Source organism: Rhagoletis zephyria, unplaced genomic scaffold, assembly GCF_001687245.7.
Source record: "Rhagoletis zephyria isolate East Lansing unplaced genomic scaffold, Rhagoletis_zephyria_1.1 Rzeph_scaffold_00111, whole genome shotgun sequence".
NCBI classification, from domain to species: domain Eukaryota; kingdom Metazoa; phylum Arthropoda; class Insecta; order Diptera; family Tephritidae; genus Rhagoletis; species Rhagoletis zephyria.
In genome coordinates, this window is record NW_016157195.1 from 469502 (window position 1) to 492418 (window position 22917).

At 32.9% G+C, this 22917-nt stretch overlaps 1 protein-coding gene across 2 annotated transcripts in view; it reads right to left on the bottom strand.

Annotated features, from left to right (window-relative positions):
- Positions 1–22917, bottom strand: part of salm (spalt major) — a 51489-nt gene that overhangs the window by 11038 nt on the left and 17534 nt on the right. The gene's annotated exons all lie outside the window — the stretch shown is intronic.

Genomic DNA, 22917 nt, shown 5'->3' on the forward strand with positions numbered 1-22917 from the left:
CTAACTAATGCCGCACTGCCGCCGATGAGGCGCGACCGCGCGCTTGCTTGCAATCGCTTGACTGCCAGCGCTGCTAAGGCGGCAAGTGGCTGGCTCGTTATGCGGTTGACTTACTGGCTTTCAGGCTCTCAAGTGCCCACATACAACCAACGATTACTAACAACTTGCTTTCGTGTCCACATGCTTTTCGCCATTTAATGAAGAGTTGGCAGCAGTGGCAAGTGAGGTAGCAGCAGTACTTATACGTATAGTGGCAGCAGCAAAGACAAAGCGTTTGGTAGAAAAAAAAGAGTTTATTTAAAGAAGAATCGCACAAACTAAAGTGTAAGAAACAAAGAAGCTTAAAGCTCATTTTTTATTTGTTGTTTTTTCGTCGTTTTGCGCAGACGCTAACTGCTTGCCATTGCCATATTGACTTGTCATAATCGTGCCATATTTATGTGCTTATACATTCAATAAATTGTGGCTTTTTTGTTAGCTGCTGGAGTTGTTGCTATTGTTTTTGTTGTTGTTGTTGTTAATGATTAAACATATGTTACAGTTAACAATGTGCGCTGTGCCTTTAAACGGCGATTCATGCGAATCTCGAACAGGATTTAATGATCATGGGAATGCAAAGGAAATCGATGGACAGGTACAGTGTTTCAGAAGAAGTCAAATTTTTAAATTTTTTTTAATTTTTTTCAATTCGGCTTTTTAAAACGTACATAATTTTTAAAAGTGTAAGGCATTTTTTGCAAATTTTTTTTTTCTAAAAATATTAAATTTTTAATTCACATGAAAACACTGCGATTTATTTAAGAATTGAAAGTGATTGGCCGATAAAATTCGTTGTTTAAATAGTAATGGCTTTGTAGATTGAATAAAAGATGCAGTACCGATACCAAATAACCCATGAATAACCGATGATTAAATAATGCGTAACCGTTAAGGAACCAACAAATAATCGAGCGACAAGAAAGATATTTCAAGGCCATTGGCTTTGCAGGATTAAATAAAAAAAAAAAGAGTACTAAATACCCAATATATATATGTACATATGTATAACCGACGTGTAACTGGTACATAACCGATAAATACCCGACAACAAACGGATGGAAAAGTCTTAAATATTTCTTTGCTGCTTAAATTTAAAAAAAAAATAACTAACATATGCATAAGTGATCATTAACCGGTAGATAAGTGACTAGTAACCGGTACATAACCCATAGATAACCGATTGATGAAACTGAATATTAAAACACTATTTTGAAACTAAAATTTGAGCGCATCGAATAACCATTAAATAACCAATGCGTAACCTATACATATCCGGTGATTCAACCGTGAATAACCGATCAGTGAAACCGAGTAAAATTAAATAAAGATGATTTTTTTACAAGTTTTCGTCGTTCCTTTAAAAATTCGTTCCAAAATAAATCTTCTTCCAACCCTGTCGGAAAAATTTACCAACAATTAAACAACGATCTTTGCAGTTTAAAAAATTTCCGAGTCCTAAATTGCCATTAAGTAACCGGTGCGTAACCGATAAACTCTTATTCTGCTTCTTTGTCGTCGCTGTATACGCCTAAGTGATTTTGGCCGAGTCCAACAAAGCGCGCCGATAAATAACCACTGCATAACCGAGCGATAAAGTTAAAGAAAAGATTTCTTAACGTTTGAACACCAATGCATACCCGATAACAAACCGGTACATAACCGACATATAAACATCAGAATAATAGTTTGCTAAAATTAGGTAAATTTAAATAGAGCTCTTTGCGTTGTAAATAGAAAAATTCAGAGCATCAAATAACCAAGCCATAACCGGTAAATAACCGGTAGATAACCAATCGGTAAAAGTGAGAAATTTAAGCAAATCGTTTTTGTTGACTGGGAAATAGATCAAAATATAGTGAACGCCTACAGATGACAAACATGCCTCATCTTCCTTATTGGTTCGGTAATCGCTTGAACAATTTTGGCTGAAAACAATATTTTTGAATACAAAATTTCTAATATTGAACCAAGAGCAACGAATAACTTTCGAAGAAAAAACTCTCCACACTTTTTTTATTGGAGCTAATCGTAGATAGATAACCAAAATAACAAGATTTTGAAGGAAAACGTCAAAGAAATCTTAACTGGTAAATTACAAACTGATGACTGATCGAAAAAGAAGATGACAATTTTAAGAGAAAGTGTTTTGAGGAGGAAACTATGAATTTCTTACCATATTTCCTAAGCCCATATGTATCATATTCGCTCAATATATTTTTTTAATTTGCACAATATGCTTTGTCTTGAAAACTAGGATAGCTCCTGGGGAGTGAGTGAATACAATAAGTTTAGTCCTCTCCATCGCACTCTAACAGGGCAATTCTGGCAAAGATAGTAAAAAGTCTTTCGCAAGGCAAGTGAACGACAGATGGTAAGATAATTCTAAAGACCTTTGTCGTTCTAGAACAAAAGTCTTAGAAAAAAAGCTCTCTCATTCACCACTCGTGCTGAAAATCTATTTTGGGAGAAAGCACATAACCGAGTGAACAAACCACAGGTCTTCCAGTTGAAAGTTTCCAGTTCGAGTCTCGCGCAGCGAATTTTTTTCTTTTTTTTTAATTACCTTCATTTCTTTCTTTTTCATTTAAGTTGTTTTTTTCTAATTTTATATGTAAATATATTTGTATTTGTTTTAATTTAGTTTAATTTTTAGAAACTTATTTTTTGTATTTATCTATTTTAATTAAATTTTTTTTCTTTATTTAATTTTATTTACATTTGTGGATGTTATTTTGAAAAGAAATTTTACCCTAATTTCATTTAGTTTTAAGGAACTTATCTATTATATTTTTTCTTTTGTAATAATTTTTTTTTTAGTTTTCTTTTAATTTTTAGATTTCATTGTTTAAAAAATATTTTTTTAAATTTTAATCAATTAGACGCTATTTTAATTTTTTTCTTTTTTTTTCATTTAAGTTGTATTTCTGTTGTTAATTTCACTTTCTTTTAATTTAGGTTTATTTTTTTTAAGAAAAATATTTTTTTATTTAATTTAATTTTTAGGATCTTATTTCACTTTTTTTTTTTGCTTTTATTTAACTTTATTTTAATTTTTGATTTGGTTTTAAAATATTAATTTTTTAAGATTTAAGTATTATTTTCTTTTATTTTGACACTTAATTTAATTTTTGACTTTATTTTTTTTTTTAAGAAAAAAATCTTAAATTTTTATTAATATTTTTTTTTTACTTTTGCTTTATTTGCATTTTATTTTATATTTATATTTTTTTCTTTTATTTATTAGTTTTTATTATTTAAAGTATATATTCTCATTTTTGTTGTTGGTATTTCCGACAGGGTAGGAGTGTGATGTAATGTGGAACGATTTTCCGTCATCCCTTGTCAAATTTGGTTTGGAGACAAACCGGTTTCGGCGTTGTGCCATCTTCAGTGTCATTTTTCGTATATATATATTTTTTTTTAATTTAATTGAATTTTTAAAAATCTTATTGCTAAAAGTTGAACACCATAACGCTAAGGCCTCCTCGTTACCAGATGTTTCAAATAGTCTTTCGAAAAACAGTAAAGAGCTTTCAAAATACAAGTTGCCAGAATTGACAATACTTAGTCTTACGAAAGACTCCACTGTGCTTGCGCGTCTTAGCTAAAAATTGCTATAAAAATAGATGTTGTTTTATTTTTTTATTATTGTTTTTTACCAATGCAATATTTTTTCTTCTTAAAAAAGCAAAAAACTGCCTAGCAGCTACTCATGTTCCTTGCACCTGAGCCCACAGCCCACAGCCCGTTTGGTGTGACCATTACACCTGTTTGCTAACCTGCTGCTGCCACTTCTGCTGCCGCTACATACGAGTACTAAGCCATTGTTGCGCTGGATGGCCCCCAGCTGCGTTATGGTGCTACTCGCTTCGGTTTAGCTTTAGAAGACTGGGCTGTGGTGTGGTAGCCTTGCAACATGTTTGTCGCGCGCATTTGGCATTCGGCATGCGGCATGCGGCATGCGGTTGCAGCGAGCATTTCATAGCGCATAACAGGCATACGGCGTGATCGCGCCATAATCGCATAAAAATCTTTCACTAATCCAAGCGGCAGCACTAAAAGCAGCAAAGTCAAGTCAAGCCAATAGCAACAACAACAAACAATACAACAACTAATGCATGCAACAAGTAATGCAAGTAAAATCGGTGGAAAACTATAGAAGCTAAACAACAACAGTATCTAATAATAACAACAACAGGTGCTGAAGTGACATTCAGCAAAGCAAAAGGAGTGTACAACGAGTAGTGGGGTTTGTGTGGCTGTTGTGACTTGTTGTTGTACATACTGCATTTGTTATTGCATGCTAGTGGTTGTTGTTGTTGTTGTTACTATTGTGTCTCAGTTGCCAGCAGCAAGCATAGCATTTGTTTTTTTTTTTGTTTTTTTTTTCTTGTTGTTGTCTAAGTGTATTTACTTGGAAGTCACTGTATTGACTTGTCACAGCTTTCTGATTAATTCTTCACTGCTTTATTAGCAGTAGAGCAATTAAGAGACGATTCTTTAATTGAAATTAGAAATAAATCTGTTTTTCTGTCTGTTCAACTCCGTTTTAATTACTTTCAAATGCTTCACACTTCAAAAATGTAGCCACATTCAGCGAAAGATTAGCGAAAAAGTTGATGTATTTATTACCTTATTAGGTTACATTTTGGTGTGGGTAAAATTTGCATTAACCCAGCAGAAAATTTGTAATTGATTCTTATGTGTACAAATGAACATTTCTCGACTAGATTAGGGCTATTTCAGGACTATTTCCGGACTGGTTCACGGCAAGTGTGGAGATATTTCGGTCCTAGTTCGGTCGGTTTCTGGACCGGTTGAGAACCTTTTCCGGACTAATTCGGCATAGTTTCGAGACAAGTTCGAGCATGTTACAGAACCAGTTCAGGTCTAGTTCTCGATTATTTTTGGACTAGCTTTTGACTATTTCGAGCCTAGTTCAAGACTATTTAACGCCCATTTTACCTCTAGTTTTGGATCATTGAAGGACTAATAAGTGAACTTTTCGGGAACGTTTCAAGACTTGTTCGTGATTATTTCGGAACAATTTATCGACTTTTTCAGAACCACTCAAGGATAATTTTGGAACTAGTGCGGATTCATTTCGGGGTAGGTTGTTGTTGTTGTTGTAGCGGCACTACTAAGCCCCGCCTGTTTCGGGTCAACTTTTAATCATTATCGTCAAGCTCAACTAACGGTAGGCCCAGGAAACGAGCTGTTTCGATGGGGTCGGACCAAAGGGAGTGAGGTGTTAGTTGAGTCGGATTGAGCTGGCATGTGAAGAGGTGGTTGGTGTCGTGGGGGGAGTCTCCACATGCCGGGCACTCATTTGGGATGTTTGGGTCGAGTCTGGACAGGTAGCTGTTTAGGCGGCTACAATATCCAGACCGTAACTGAGCCAGGGTAACGCGGGTCTCTCTAGGTAACTGAAGCTCCGTCTCTTCCACAGGTGGTGATTGGGCTCCGATAACGACATTCCTAGGCCGGGAGTCGAGGTAGGTGGAGACAGACTCCCTATGAATGTCGTTAATCGCTCGTCTGTACGTCATTGGGTCCAGTGGTTGGTCTGTGTAGGTCTGGACTGCGTCCTTGTACATGAATAAGTGCCCCCTGACGTGCCTGGGCGGAGACTCCTCCTCCAGCAGTGGTCTGTTGGGGTGTTCACTTCTGTGACACCCCACAAGAAACTGCTTTTCACCCGACCAAGGGCTGTTGTTTCGGCGATCTAACCCCGTCTAGATCGGCGATACCCATTAATCATTTCGGGGTAGGTCGAAGCTAGTCATGAAATGATACCGAATTAGTCCAGCTATTCCCGAGGTGGTTATGAAAAAGTCTTATCCTAACAAAAATACAATTTTCCAAACCGGTTTTCGCCATTTTTTTTTTTTGATATCTATAAGCGTTTTTTCCTTTTTGTTGAAAGCTTGACTTTTCTAATATCGAATTAACCGAATTTTTTATAGAAAAAAAAACGGTCTTTTCATTTCATACAAGCTTGAACTCTCCATTAAAGTTTCAAGATTTTTCGAAGTTTGCAAGGCCTTTTCCAGTTTGAGGGAAACTCCTAAATAGTTTTAAATTTATGTCCTAGGTTATTTGGGTACGAACAGAATATCATATTTGATTTCAATAAATAAATGTTTGGCGCTTAAATGTTTTCTACGTGTTAGGCCGTGCTTCTACACTTCTAAAGAGCTGAGCGTGTTAGTAAATATGCTACCATTAATTTTTATTATTATTTTTTTTTATAAATTTCAATATTCTGGTTTTTGTGTAATTTAAGTAGTTCTCATCTTCATCTAGAAATTTTTTTATTACCTATTTAAATCAGCTTGCTACTTTTGCATACACGTGCATTCGTTTCACTTTACGTTCTCCTTAATAATAACTGATTTTAAATTTTATTGTTTTTTGTTTCTCCTTTTGCTTTATTTATATTTGTAGCGGCAATAAAAATCGCGATGATTTATGGATTTTATAAAAGTAGAATAAATTTTGCTCGCATCAAAATAATATTTCCTTTATTGTCGACCGAGAAGTATTCTCGATTGGAATTCATGTCATAAATTTTTAAATATAATGCAAATATTGACCTTGAAAATATGATACATTTTGGCATGAAAATAAGCTCAATGACAAAAGTATTCAAACAACTGACTTAAAAATAAGTGGAGCATTTTGGACGCGAAAATTAAAATCAAAATCAAATTTATATCAACAAAAGTTAGATTATGCTGACTTGACTGGACTGGTTATGCTGACTTGAAAACTCCCGAAAAAGTGCAGAAAGGAATTTGGACATAAATCCCCAACCCTTAAAAAAACGATAAAATGCAGGAAAAAATGGAAAAACGTTAAATAAATCTGAAAAGGCACTGAAATGGCGACGAGGAATATCTTGAGAAAATATCTTGAGAGCCTCGGAAAAATACGAATAATAACGAAGCATTTAATTTTTGTATCTGTTTAGGTCTAAAAAATAAAAAAGCAATATTTTGCTATTTTCGAGAAGATTGTAAATTGATAAGATAAAGTTAATATTGCAATATGACTGTTAAAAGAAAAAGGTTTAAAAAAGGCTTACAGCCGAAAATATTTTTGTGGAAGTTGCCACCTGTTTGAAAATTTTCATTTAGTTTAATTGGTACAAATTGCAATGTGGCTATCAAACTAAAGAGAGTTTACTGCCGAAAATATTTTTGTGGAGGGTTGCCACCTGTTTAAAAAATTGTATTCAATTAAATTGATATGGTAAGATAAATATTGAAGTAATACCACTTTGGAGAAAGTGCGCCATAAATAAATAAATAAAAAATTATCTTTGAAAATATAGCAGATAACACATTAATTTTAACACTCACATTCATAAAAATAGAAAATGCTTCATAAATCGAAATTTTTTGGATAATATCACTCCATAAAGCTCTTTAAGGGCCGTTAACTTATCTACTTTATAGAGTGTATATATTTAAATCATTAGTTAAACTTAACTACAGAAAATTCCATAGAAATAGATACGTTAACGACGCTATTTGCATTTTTATGAGAGAGGCCATACGAGTTTTGGGTGGGAGTAACAAGACAAAAATACGTTCAAGGCATAGTGAAGCACGCCGTGTATTTGCCTAGTTTAAAATAAATAATTGCCTTCCAATAGTAACGGGTGATTTTTTTGAGGTTAGGATTTTCATGCATTAGTATTTGACAGATCACGTGGGATTTCAGACATGGTGTCAAAGAGAAAGATGCTCAGTATGCTTTGACATTTCATCATGAATAGACTTACTAACGAGCAACGCTTGCAAATCATTGAATTTTATTACCAAAATCAGTGTTCGGTTCGCTTTACGTCCGATTTATGGTCTACATAATCGACCAAGTGAGCAAACAATTAATGCGATTGTGACCAAGTTTCGCACTCAGTTTACTTTATTGGACATTAAACCAACCACACGAATGCGTACAGTGCGTACAGAAGAGAATATTGCGTCTGTTTCTGAGAGTGTTGCTGAAGACCGTGAAATGTCGATTCGTCGCCGTTCGCAGCAATTGGGTTTGCGAAACACATTTCGAACCGAACACTGATTTTGGTAATAAAATTCAATGATTTGCAAGCGTTGCTCGTTAGTAAGTCTATTCATGATGAAATGTCAAAGCATACTGAGCATCTTTCTCTTTGACACCATGTCTGAGATCGCACGTGATCTGTCAAATACTAATGCATGAAAATCCTAACCTCAAAAAAATCACCCGTTATTTAGGTATTTCTTGTCGCCTTGTGTTCCACTTAATTTGTAAAAAATTCGTAGAGTTTACAACAAAATGGCAAGCCATATTATCTGCCATCAATAATGAGCAATGCAAAGCTTCCATTTGTAATTTCTCCACAACTAAATGTAAGTTGAAAGACCAATTTGCCACGATCACAACGCCGCCTTCACTACCGAAATTAAATTCAATGAAGACCATTTGCCGTTAAAAAAAAACCGATTAAATAGCTACGAACATTTCTAGTGTTCTGATGACAAAATACCACAACTGATTATAATCAGTAAAAGCAGCTGCACTATCAAAGTGTTGCTGTAGAAGAACAAGTCGAAAAAAATAAGACAATTGAGGAACGAAAAACTTGGATCAGAGTTTAGTAGCGATAATCGAGCGTAATATGCTCGTAATAAATAAATTGTCATCGAATTGCCATTGAGAATCACTTTATCAGGGGGAGTGCATCTTGTTAATTGGCTTTGGCAATGGTGCAACACGTGTTATTGGTCACAAAATGATTAGCACAGCAAAGATGAGATGAGTGCAAAGCCAATAAAGATCAAATCACAATTAATGGACATTTTACAAAGAAGTGTCTCAGTCGCGCACATTTCGCCGCTCAAGTTGGGGCCGTTAAATGACAAGTGGTAATTTTGCGACAGCTTCTTGTTTCGGCTATCCACAGACGGTTATTTGCATTTACGAATTTACTTAACTTGTTATTTGGGCGCAAGATAAGATAAGCTTTATTTAATATCTGTTGAATGCAACAGCAATAATTCACTTGAAACGAAACTCTCGCTCGCACGTAACAAAGGAAGCGGCTAATTAAATTATAGAAAATATGGTGAATTAAAGCGTTTGAAATTATATAAAAAAAAAATCCGGTTTAAAAGCTTTTAAGAAGTGTTGCAAATGGGCAGTAAAGCTGAATTCGATTTTATATGCAAAAAATTTACTCCGCAGCTTATTAGTAGTGAGTCCCACGCTTGCTATGTAGCTCATGGCACCTAAAAAAAAAAACATTCTTAAAGTAAAAAAGTAAAAACGTAAAGTTCTGCTTAACAAATTTGCATTGCGCACAGATTAACAGCTAATTTAATTTGCAAAAATTATATGCCTTTAAAATATGTATTTTCCAAAATTTATTAAACAGCGGCGGCAACCACAAAAGCTTTGTTTTCTTAACTTGAAAGCGCGGCTTTTTTTGGTGCAATGAGTATGCGCAAGCATTTATTCTTTTCAAATGCATGTGCGCCGGCTTGTGTGCTGTTTTTTGTTAAATGTATGGTGACACTTTAATGCGCACAAAGTGGAATAAAATTTAAAATTGAAATTTCTAAAATATTATTATACACGTAGTACTTTAAGCGAAAAGTTATGGCAAATAATATTTAGCCATTTTTGGCTGTTGTTAAATGGCCGCGGGAATTTTTTTTTTATATTTTTTATTTATATGGTAAATGCTTATAAATGTCTGTTTGTATGTATGCAAACGCCATTTAGCGACGGCTTTGAATATTTAAAATAATTTATTTGGCATTCTTTATTGGAAGTTGTGTATTGGGCTACATGTTTTCTAATAAAATACGCCTTACTTGATTTTATAAGAGTAAGCCTAAACAAGTAAAGAGTGAGTATCGAATGGTGCAAAGCAGAATGAAGTATTAAAAATGGTTAAATAAACAATTGGGTATTATTATTGGAAGCCTCCTGAAGAGAACCAGAGGTTTCCGAACGAAAAATCTTGGTTTCCAAGAATTCCATACCATTTCTAGGAAAAGTAGTTTTTTTCATATAAAATATATGGAAAACTTTGAGCGACATCTAAATACTTTTTGCTTTCAAAATAAAAAAAAGTGGTATATTTTTTCGACACAGAACGATCCTAGGGGGTGAAAGCATTAAAACTCCGACTATACTTATTTTGGACCACCCTAATGAGCAAACAGCACTGGCAGCGCTCAACAGGACTACACCAGCCAAACTGCTTACTTCGGGGATATATTTAGTTCAACAATATTCCAACTTATAATCAGTCTTCTAAAGAATAACTTAAGTAGAGTCAAAGGCGATCGCGTACAGGAGACAGTGAATTGATGAATCAGTTGCATAAATTAGGTGTTCGATAAAACGATCTCCGTTGTGTCTGTGATTAGCCCACAGAGACACCTCGACACAATCTAGTCAAATGTTACGCCATTTCCGGAAGACTTTCGAGAAATATATATATGAGTTAGCTTACTATTAAGTCATTTTAACTGAGCGAGTAGCCCGCATTTTACGTAAATATTTTGACATGAATAGGACAAATTTTTCTACGCAATGAGTGCCACGATTGCTCAAACTTGCAAACCAAAGTAAGCCAAGGTGGGTCTGTCGGGAAGTAGCCGCAATTTCATTATAATTCCCGCGCTGTTATTTACGAGTATATCCACTACCATGGCAGGGGTAAAACGATCACCGCCGAATATTATACTCAATTACTGGATAGAAGGAAGTGCTCTTCTATCGAGGCAATGCAATCGCAACGGAAAATTTGCAAAAATTAGGTTCCATATTTATCTCCATACGACTATTTCCTTTCCCACGAGAAGTTGTTCAGTTTTGGTTTGACTGCAGAGGCTATAACTTATAAAAAATGGCGTCTATTTGAGAAAGCCCATTTATGAAATGGCCTAAGGTTGTTTTCTGGACGTAGATGGTTCTTTCGATAACACGGAGACCGACTTCTTCAAGGAGAAAAGGTGGCAGGCTCTCATGGCGCGTGTGGGGGAAGAAGGCAGCAATAGAGTCAAAGCAAGCCAAGCTCAGTAAACCCCAACAACCGCAGCGATTCTTGTAATCAATTAATAGGCTCTACTATTTACAGAAAGATTCCATTCTGGTGACAACGTGGAATAAAACAAGAGGTACAACTTCATAAGTCACTTCAAGCTATTTTTGGATAAAAGAACCAACCAGTAGAATGAACGACCTAAAACCACGGAAGAATGAACGCATTTGGTGTACTTATTGATGGTCCCAAAGATAGACACAGAGGCACGTCGAAATTATGATAAATGAAGTGGCAGATATTACTGGAAAGGGGCTGCACTGGGATTCATAATTAGCGGAACCCTTCATCGGTCTGCCAAGGATTTCCGTTAGGCAAAATTATTATATTTGGAAGAAGATGGAATCGCAATTTTGTTGAGCGAGTTCTTCATTCCGGAGATATTGCTAAAGAGAATCAATGCAATCCTTTAACTTGCTGGGCACTAATTATTATAATTGTTTAACATTTTCTTGCTGGCCACTACAGGCGAATGCAGTCATTGTCAAGCCTGGTAGTTGCTCACTCTGACTACTGTATATTGGGCCGCAAGCAACTGGAAATCAAAGAGTAAATTATGTGCCACATGAAACGGTTACTAGGCCCAGACTTTGCTATTTTTGATCACAGTATTTGGAAGTACAAGTGATTCGAATTTTTTTTAGAAATTTTTCTTGATACAAGTAGACGGCCTGTAGGTAACCAAATAGAATTATGTTACAAACAAAATCGTCCCTGGTTAAAATAAGTTGGCTGTCTCATCCGACTATCAAACTATTTTGTGATATGAATGGATCTTGTAAACAATTGAGCCAGTTTTTTTTTAAGTTTTGAAAAACTATACAAAAACTTAGTAAGTTTTGGAAAAAAGGGTAAATTTAAATCAATTTGATGCCGTTGCATTGTAGCTTAAAAATTTTTAAGATTTTGAGAACATAGTCTCATCTAAGACTCAATAAATTTCTGATATAATTTGGTCCCAAATAACCCGCTTAGAATCACTCAAAGCTATGTATTTCAATACGTTCTCTATTTCCGCAATCAAATGAACTAAATATTTAGCTTGCAAACCTACCGAACTATTTATATTCATTTCGATCACACCTCAATTAACCTATCGTATTTTTGTATTAGAAATGTTATTTGTACAAATATGACGCATATATGTAGTGTTGCCTTTTGAGTGCATAACTATGTGAATATGCAAATTTTAGATGATTTATTATGAAGGTCTAGGCGCACGGTATGCATTATACAAGTACCTATGTAAGTATGCATATAAATATGTAGCAGTACATCACAATTTTACATATTTATGTAAGTAAGTACATAAGTATATATATAAACAACAAAACATTTATGAATAAATCGTGCAGCAGACAATCATTTTTTAATAGCATTTGCGCGCTATGATTTTTCAAATCAAAACAATAATACGAGTACTAGTATTTAGCATGCAACGAACGGCCTCCGTAGGACTTGCGGAATTTTTTATTTTTTTTTTCAAATATTTATAATTATAATTAATACAATTTTTGATTGGGTTAGGTGATGGATATACATACATATACACATGTATTCTATGTACAAATATAAATATGTACGTAACTTATGCGCGCAGGAATATCTATGAAAGTATGCACAACAAAAATGCAATTAGTTCACTTTTTAAAATATTTCAAATGCAAATGCAATTTTTAGCGGTTTGTTGCTAGTGTGCATTAAAATAACTAGTGGAATGCATGTGCATATGTATGCTGGCATGTTGTTTACACTGATCATCCCCGTAGGATATCGGATTAGACTGAGAAGGCAATTTTGGCAACTGTCTTTCAACTCACCGCAATCTTTTTGATGGAAAGTTGAAAGAACTGCTAGCGAGAAGGTCTTAGCGCTGTTTTGTTTGTCTTTGAGCACACATTTTTGTTAAATTTTAATTAAATAATAAAATTTACTTTAAATGAAAACAATAACAACGAAAAACTAAACGAAAATTAAAATAGGAAAAGAAAAGAAAAGAAATGACTGTGAAAATAAAAGATAAATAAGTCTAGTTTCTAGAAATTCAATTAAATGTGGAGAAAATAAAAAATTATTAAGTTTATAAAAATTAAATTAAATTAAAAAAATCGTTTTAAGACAATAAAATCAAAAATTTAAAAGAAAATTAAATTAAAAAAGAAAAAATAAATAAACAAGAGAGCAAGTACATAAAATGAATTTCTAAAAGTTTTGTGAAATTAAAAAAAATCTTTTTGATACAATAAAATCTAAAGTTTGAATAAAACATTATTTAAAAAAAAGAACTAAAACAATTTTCTATAACTTCAACGATTTAAAAAAAGATATTTTTAAAACAATAAAGTCTAAAGAAAATTGTATTAAAAAAAGTTAAATAATTAAAAAGAATTATTAATGAAACGTTTCTCTAAAATTAAATTACTTTTAAAATGTATTTTTCTTTTTAAATCGCGAGTCTGAAAATTTAAAGAGAATTAAATTTAAAAAAATGTACTAAATAAAAAAAAATATAAAATAAGTTTTTAAAAATTTAAAGAAATAAAATATATAGTATATATACTTTTTTAATACAATTGAAACTAAAAATAAATAAAAATGTAATTAAAAGAGTAAATAAAAACAAAATAAAAAAAGAAAACAATAAACATGTTTATAAAAAATAAATAAAATTAAAAAAAAACTTTATTTTCAAAACAATAAAATCTCAAATTAAAAACTAATTTTATGTCAAAAATTGTATAAAAAACGAAAACAAATAATTTTCTAAACATTTTATGAAATTAAACACAATTTCTTTTTCAAAAAATAAAATTTAAAAATTAAAAGAAGGTTAAATTAAAAAAGAAAAGAATAAATAAAATAAGAATGTTATGTACCTATAAAATAAGTCTTCAAAAATTTTGGGAAATTAAAAAAAATACTTTTTTTTTAGCATAAACAAATTTAAGAATTGCAAAAAAATTAATAAACAAAGAAAAAATAATTAAAATAATATTAAAAAATGTGTCGCTTCTGCATATCACTGCAACCAGAAACAAGTCGAACGGATATTTTTACATTACAAAACAGACACAAAGAATTGATCATTAAGCATAACAATCGATGTCCTCAAAATGCAATACACTTGAACCATTTTTACTACAACGTTTTCAGTTTTAAGACTATTTTTAGTATAGTTAAAAAACAGCTATTTATCCTTATGGTTGTATATAAATTTTAGAAAATTGGTCTCATATTTTTCCTACAGGGTCGCAGCATTGTAGTTTGATTGAATAATTGAATGCATGTCGGCGGCATTGGTGTTGGCGGCAGACTTCACAAACAAGAGGAGCAAGTTAATCGGCAAGTGAAATGCAAGAAAAATATTATAATAGCAATAAATATTGTAATGCAATTACAAACATGGTATGAGGAAGAGTAAATGGTAAGTGAAAAAAAAGCTTGTAAAAAAAATTGCATTTTATAAAAATTTAAGTTTTGGTTTGAGTTGAGTCATTAACTCAAAACCAATGCAATTACAAATGGAAAATGAAACTTGTCTTTTTTTTAATTTCTTCCATTTTCGTCCTCTTTTTTCTTCTTCCTCAGTGTTTATTCAGCCGTTAAGAAAACAGCAACCGTCTATTTTATTTAAGGGAAAGAAAAATACACTTTACGGCAAATACACCTTGATTTATTAATGAATAAATAATTTCAGCCAACATTTAACAAATGATACTCAATGTCTACAATTTTTTAGTAGTTTTCGTGGATTTATTTAATTTTGATTATTTCATGCAACTCTTGTTTACCCTTAAGCGCTAAAGCCATTTTACCAAATTTAAGGAAAAAATAGCAACCAAATTTGAAATATTTTTCTAGTAGAAGAAATATAGTCTCGTTGAGAGAATAATTAGCGAGCTTGAAATTTATTGCTGTCCAACGTGTGTCTTATGCAGCGCCGAGAGGGTGGCAACAACATAATCGTTTGAGTTGCCTCTTGAAGAACAAATATTTAAGTGAGTAAAGTATGTACATATGTATGTATGCATGTATGTACATAGATAAATATATGTACATACATCGCAAACGTTCTTAAAAAAAATTTGCTTTCAGCTCCAAAACGCTTCTAGAACACTTTTATGCATATACATACATACATGTACCCTGCAAAAAATAGTGAGACGAATGTCTAAATAGGATATCCGGGATTATTCTCAATCGGGCACATTTGGGCAGTAACTAGTCGCATTTTTTAAAATCCACTAGTCGTTTTTTTTTAAATCGACTAGTCGCTTTTTTATCCAGTCAGGTATAAAAGGGAACAATTAGTCCATTCATAGAACATGCTCGAACAATTGCGATCAGTTTACTCATATAAAGGATTAAAAGCGGGGAAACGATATGAATTTAAATCAAATATCATAAAATAAAATAATATAACATAAACTAATCTAAAATAAAATAAAATTAAATTAAATTAAATTAAATTAAATTAAATTAAGTTAAATTAAATTAAATTAAATTAAATTAAATTAAATTAAATAAAATAAAATAAAATAAAATAAAATAAAATAAAATAAAATAAAATAAAATAAAATAAAATAAAGATGCGTAACTGGTATGAAACTTTTAAACTCGAAAATAAAAAGCACTCCAAACATGATCCGTCGAATGAAACAGCTGAACAATACCTAGATACTATCCGCCAAAAACTAGCTGTTAAGTCAAACCGTTTGCGTAGGTATACTCTATCAGAAAAGAGAAGAACACAAAACATATCATTTCAGCGAAATGAAAGAGGGTTTTATAGAAACCTTAAACGCAACAAGACTGAAGATATAACCGAAGTACCTAGCGCCGAGCAAATCGAAAGCTTCTGGAAGTCTATATGGTCAACCAGCACGAAACATGCAACCGATTCAGCGTGGATCCACGATGAGTACAAGAGAACGGAATCTATAAAAGCTATGGAAGACGCGACTTTCAGTGAGGCCGATATCAAAAAAGCTGTAGAGAGCACTCAAAATTGGCGGGCTGCAGGGCCAGATGGTATTTATAATTATTGGTTAAAAAAGTTTACATGCACACACAGTATGGTAGCTCAGCACTTTACAAAATTCCTCAAACATGAATCCCAAGTACCGAACTTCTTAATGAAGGGATGTACATATCTGCTACCAAAGGACCCAAAAGATACGAAGAACCCTTCTAAGTATCGCCCCATCACGTGCCTATGTACCCTATATAAAATTCTTACATCTTGTTTAGCCGAAAAAATATGTACTCATCTTGATACGCACAACATTCTAGCCATCGAACAAAAAGGATGTGTTAAAAACAGCAAAGGCTGCAAAGAGCAGCTGATAATTGATACAGTCATAATGGAGCAAGCATACCATAATCAAAGAAATATTTATACATCTTATATCGACTTCAAAAAAGCCTTTGACACTGTTCCGCATTCTTGGCTTTTGGAGGTTTTAGACATTTATAAAATATCGCCGAACATAAAACGTCTTATGCAGCAACTTATGAACTCATGGAAAGTTACTTTAAAACTATTTCATAACAACGGACTCATAAAAACCGCTCCCATACCTATTAAAAGAGGTATTTTCCAAGGAGATAGCTTGAGTCCGATATGGTTTTGTCTGGCGCTAAATCCACTTTCTTCGATACTAAATGCGTCAAACTACGGCTTTAGTTTAAAAGCACCGCGTGTATCGCAATATAGACTTTCACACCTACTGTACGTGGATGACATAAAGCTATATGCTGCAAATGAACGTCAAATGAATACGCTACTGGAACAAACAGAAGATTTTTCAAATGATATAAAAATGTCGTTTGGAGTAGAAAAATGTCGAAGATTAAGTGTGGAAAATGGAAAACTTATAAGGCGAGAATTTGAATTAATGACTCATGAAACTGTAGACTCGATGACAGAAGACGACACATATAAATACCTTGGTATTTTACAGGCTAGGAGGATGCAGCACAGTGAAATAGTTTCAGCCATAACTAGTGAATACCTCCAAAGAGTAAAGAGCTTGCTGAAATCATGCTTGAATGGGAATAACCTTTTTAAAGCCATTAATGCATTTACGATACCGGTTTTAACATACACCTTTGGTGTAGTAAAATGGTCCGAAACAGAACTGGAAAACGTCAAGAGAGCAACAAGGACATTGTTGACAAAGTATGGCACGCATCACCCAAAATCGGCAGTAGAACGTCTCTACTTGCCACGTCGACAGGGAGGTCGAGGGATGGTAGACATTAAGCAATTACATAATAAGTGTAAACAAAGCCTTCGTTTATACTTCCACAACCAAGAGAACAGCCTACTCCAAACCGTGTGCAAAGCCGATTTAAAATATTCACCATTAAATCTTAGTGAATTTTCTGCAATCGAATTAATATCAGGAACGCAACATATCCAGTCGCTCATGCAAGACTGGAAAATGAAAGCGGTTCATGGCAGATATCCACATGCTCTAGACGCTCCTGAAGTAGATAACGCTGCTTCCAACGAATGGTTAATTCACTCCGGCATCTACGCCGAAACTGAAGGTTTTATGATCGCTATACAAGATCAAGTTATTGCGACTAGAAACTACTCGAAATATATTATGCGTGCTTCCGTTGAAAACGACCTATGCAGACGATGCCAAAAGCAAACAGAAACCATCCACCACATCACAGGAGCTTGTGTCACGTTAGCAGCCACCGAATACTTAACCAGACATAACCAGGTGGCAAAAATTGTACACCAGAGTCTAGCGATACAACATAAGCTAGTAACGGAAGAGCTGCCGTACTTTAAATATACTCCAGACGCTGTAATTGAAAACAGAACGAGCAAGCTATATTGGGACCGATCAGTTTTGACGGACCGTCCAATGCCACACAATAGGCCGGACATAATAGTGGTCGAAAAAGAAGTGAATCAAGCGTTCCTCATAGATATAGGCGTACCAAATACTCACAATCTTCAAGATTGTTATATGGAGAAATACAGAAAATACCAGAGCTTAGCATACGAGATCAAGGATTTGTGGAAATTAGAAAAAGTAGAGGTGATTCCAGTTATAATTTCGACAACAGGAGTTATTCCAAAATCATTGAACACTAGCCTGGAAAAACTCAACATGGTAGAAAAGCGAAGGGCCATACAAAAATCTGTGATATTATCTACATCATCGATAGTTCGTAAATTTCTGAATATAAATTAGCATTAAGAAACAGAAAAGCTTGCAACTGTGTAGTATTGTCAATATCCGTTTGTAACCAATCTGAAGATTATATTTCTCTTATACTACTTTATAATCAATAGTGTTAAGTATTTTGTTGTATACCAACCAATACTTGATGTGAACCCGTAACGGAGAAACAATAAAAAATAAAATAAAATAAAATAAAATAAAATAAAATAAAATAAAATAAAATAAAATAAAGTAAAATAAAACAAAAAAAAAAAGAATTCAATTAGAAATAAATAAAATTGAATTAAATTGAATTTAAAAAAATTTATCAAATTCATATTGAAAAATTTAATAGAAATTAGAATACAATAAAACAATATTACAAACAATAAAATAAAATGAAATACACAAAAAAAGCGAAATAGAATGCAAAATGAGATGAGATAAAATTAAATATAAAAAATGAAGCGAAATGGAATGAAATGAAATTGCTTTATCAGAAACGGAAATTAAAAAAATATCTTTAACCGAAGCAGCTAAAAGGAAATAAGGCACGTTCGCCATTTAACAAATTTGGAGCGTGAGATCCACTTTCACAAGTTAAAATGCAATTGGTGTGTGAAATTTTTTTATTGCAACTAAATGTGACTAACATTATTATAAGTAACCAAATACATATGTACATGCATACATATGTAAGTATGCACACACATGCTTACACATTCGTAGCTAAATTTAAGCAATTTGACATTACAGTGCAGATGCCATATCATCTACCTACTTTTGGCATTTAGGTATTTACACTTGTCTAACTTTTGCAATTTTATCTTAATTTAATTATTGCTGAATTGTGTATTATATGGCATTTAGTTGGCTATTAACTGTAATAAAATTTAAGAATTAAAATCTAAAAAAAAAATCAAATGATGGCAATTTAAAAAGAATGAATTTGCGAATTAGATAATTAATTGTTTCGGCAATGGGCATTCATTGTTTTTGCTTTTGTTGCAAATTAAAATTTAACTGTTAAGCAGTGGACGTAGTAAATGCTTATGTATGACAAATAAACATTTGGCCTAATTTGTGCGTGATATGCATCAGCTAAACAACATATTGTACAAATACAAATGTACGAACATGATTTTTGATGAGCTACTAAGCATATAGAGTATTCATACATACATGCATATGTGGAAGTACCATTAGCGCACACAAGGGGTGGGTTTTGGGGTTCAAACCCCCCCTAAAGCTAATAACCTCAAATACAAACTGTAGCTAAGAATCCAGCTCTCAAGGAAATCATAAGAAATATTTTTTTTTATAATTTCTGTTGCTTGATAAAAGCGCTTTGCTTTTGCTGTAAATTTTCATGAGAAAATCAATATACAACAATTTTTTTCTTGAGAGCTGCAAACTGGTTTAATAAATTTTGGTAGAAGAAAATTTCCTTTCCATTTCTTGTCCGTCGTTTTATATGAATTTTTCGTTTTTCTTAAGAGTTCAGATAATTTTTCGGTATTCGAAATATTAAAAAAATCTGGCAATCGTGAATCACAATCACCATCTCTATCGAAAACCAGAAACCAGAAATCGAAAAAATTAACATAAAAGTGTAAAAATTTCTTGGAATCAAAAAATATATTTTTACTGACTGTTTTTTAAAGTTTTTTATTAGGTACTTTTGTAAGTTGAGCTCATCTTGAGTTTATAGAACTTTTTATTAAACAAGTAGTTTTTAAGGAAAGAACACAACCGACTTCAATTCTCATATACAAATTTAGGTGTACCGTTAGTTTCTTCATGATCCAATCATCGGATCTAAACCAAATTACGGGACGACCCTTGAGGTGTCATCTTTCCAATAAAAAATGAATTATTGAAATCGGTTCACGTGGTCCAAAGTTATGTATTCCGACGAATTGATAACCTCCCCTTTTTTTGAAGTCGGTTAAATATGTTTGAGTTCTGTTAATCTTTTGTAAATAAAGTGCAGTTTATGAATTTTAAACCGTTTATTTATTTATTACATACTGTACATAAAACTTGCATAAATGTATTGCAAAGAGCGTATTATCTGAAGCGAATTTTCAGTTTATTCCGGTGATATATCTTCAGAAATATAAAACCCCCCCTAAAATATATTCCTGGGTGCGCGCCTGGGAAGTACTTATTTAAATTTAATTGATAACATTAAATTGTATATTCTGCAATTCCTGCACTCGTAATCGAAGTGATTATAAATTCAGTTTGAAAAAAAAAATGTTATCTATTGTTAAAACGTGTAATTTGAACTCAATTTAAGGTGGTTTTCCAGTCGAAAGGTAGGCTACTTAAATTTAAATTTGTAAACCACAAGACACTAAATTTTGTACTTATACTGTGTGAAATTTGAAATAATGCTGCTTGTTAGTTTGTCTACTAATAATAAATTGTGTGTGTAGGAATATATATATGTAAGTAAAAGAAAAATACAATTTCTTAATTCTTTGTTTCTATCTGTAGTTATTCCCCTACATATTAACCCAACCGGCGACTCATAAATTCATTTTCACTGAAGCCATGCGTAACCGCGCTATGTACAGTCTGTTATAGATGCTTTTACATATCGGCTCTAAAGCAGCAGACGGTGCAGAGGTGTGGTGCAGTAGTTGGGTTGTCAGCAAACGACAAGCCAACCAACCAACCAACCAACCAACCAACCATCGAATCCAACGCACAAAACAACGCCGAGCGGCCAACGGGCCATTGAATAAATAAATGCAATTCATAGATACAACAATAATTTTTTCTATCATACATTCGCACATTAATTTTATATTTCCTCATGTTAATTTCAATTTGCCACACCTCCACCGCGCGTCCAGCTACTCGCTAACTGTTTGAATCAATATACTTGCCATTTATACAGGGAAGATTTTTAGTTACTTGGCAGATATGTATAAAATTTCGAAGAAGACAAATTGTTCCGCAAATAAAAGCGGGCAAAATTCTTAATAAATATAAATTTTTGGCGGTGGGAATTAAACATGCTTAGCTTTGTACATATGTATGTATGTATGTAGGTATGTTGAAGAAAATTCAAGACAAATGGAAAAATTTTGCCAGCAGCCCAACTTAGCTACCTACATATTTGTTTGTTGGTCGTTTTGCCTTCTGTGGCTTTCGTTAACCACTTTTGTTTTTCTCATTCGTTTGGTAGCTGTTAGACGCCCACATTGTGACCCAGCTTAGCCGGATTGGCTGCTGTCTGAATTCATATAACATTAATATTTTTATGGCACACAACAGCAAATGGCAGCTAAGCAACAACAAATGTGTGCGTTTGTAGACGTGTTTATGAATTTCATTTAAGCATTTAATTTATTTCGTTTGCTAAATATAAATCATAATTTGCGCAGAAAAGTGGGCAGGAGGTGTTTGGCGGTTTGTTTAATTTTTGGCAGAAAATTAAAAAATATATCTATGTTAATATTAAATTGAAAAGCTATGAAAGACAAATAATTAAGTAAATTAAAATTTGATTAACTTTAACTGATTTGGAATGTGAATACTCTTATGTGCTTGAATGCTTCGACTTTAGCCCTAATAATACGGAACACTGCGCGAACAGGAGACAGTGGTTTGGGTGGAGGCACCACTGAACTTCTACGCGGAGTGTCGAAGCTTGATGATGAACGCTCAATTAATTTTTTTAAGCTCCCAGATCCGGCAATGGTTTCCAGGGGAGCGGCGGAGCGAAAACCATTTTTTTTTTAAATATATACCAAAAATAAAAAAATTTAATTAAATCACGCAAATTCATTTTCACGCATTCAAACAGATATACGTATCTATCTACCCAAAATATTTGAGCATATAAAATTGTGTACTCGCATCTAATATAAATAAATATAAAAGTATGTAGAAATGTAAAGAAGTCCTCAACCAGAGCTTTATTTGATCTACATACATATCTAACATCAATTGCCGGCGTTACCTTTGCCTTGAAGACCAAACTCCTTACACCGAGTGAATAGCAAAAATTTTAACGCCTGTACTCATATTTAGATACAAATGTACTATGTCCATACATACAAACATACAAATGTATAATTTATATATGCACATTTTCATAGGCACATCCGCTTCTTCTTTGATAACCCCATTGGGAATATATTCTGCATATTTTATTAATATGGTTCAACACAATCTAACCTCGGCATATATTATTAAAAAACTAAAAAGCACAAAAACCGCAAAGAAATGAAATACGAGCAACGCGTACACATTTATTTAATGCTCGTATTTATAGCAGATATGCTTTATTTATTCCCTTTATGCATAAGATATGTATAGTATACTAAATATATGTACATATATACATATATATGAAGAAGTTACCGTATGCGCATAAAATATACATACATATGAGTATATGATTAAAAAAAAAAGTTGCGTAAACAACAACAGAATATTTGAATAAGAAAATAATGATTACATTAATTTCATTTTCATTCGAAATTTCCATTTCGTTTTTTAAATAACATAAGTCAAATTAATGCATACGTTTCGCATCGAATTAAATAAATTCTATGGTATGAGTGAGTA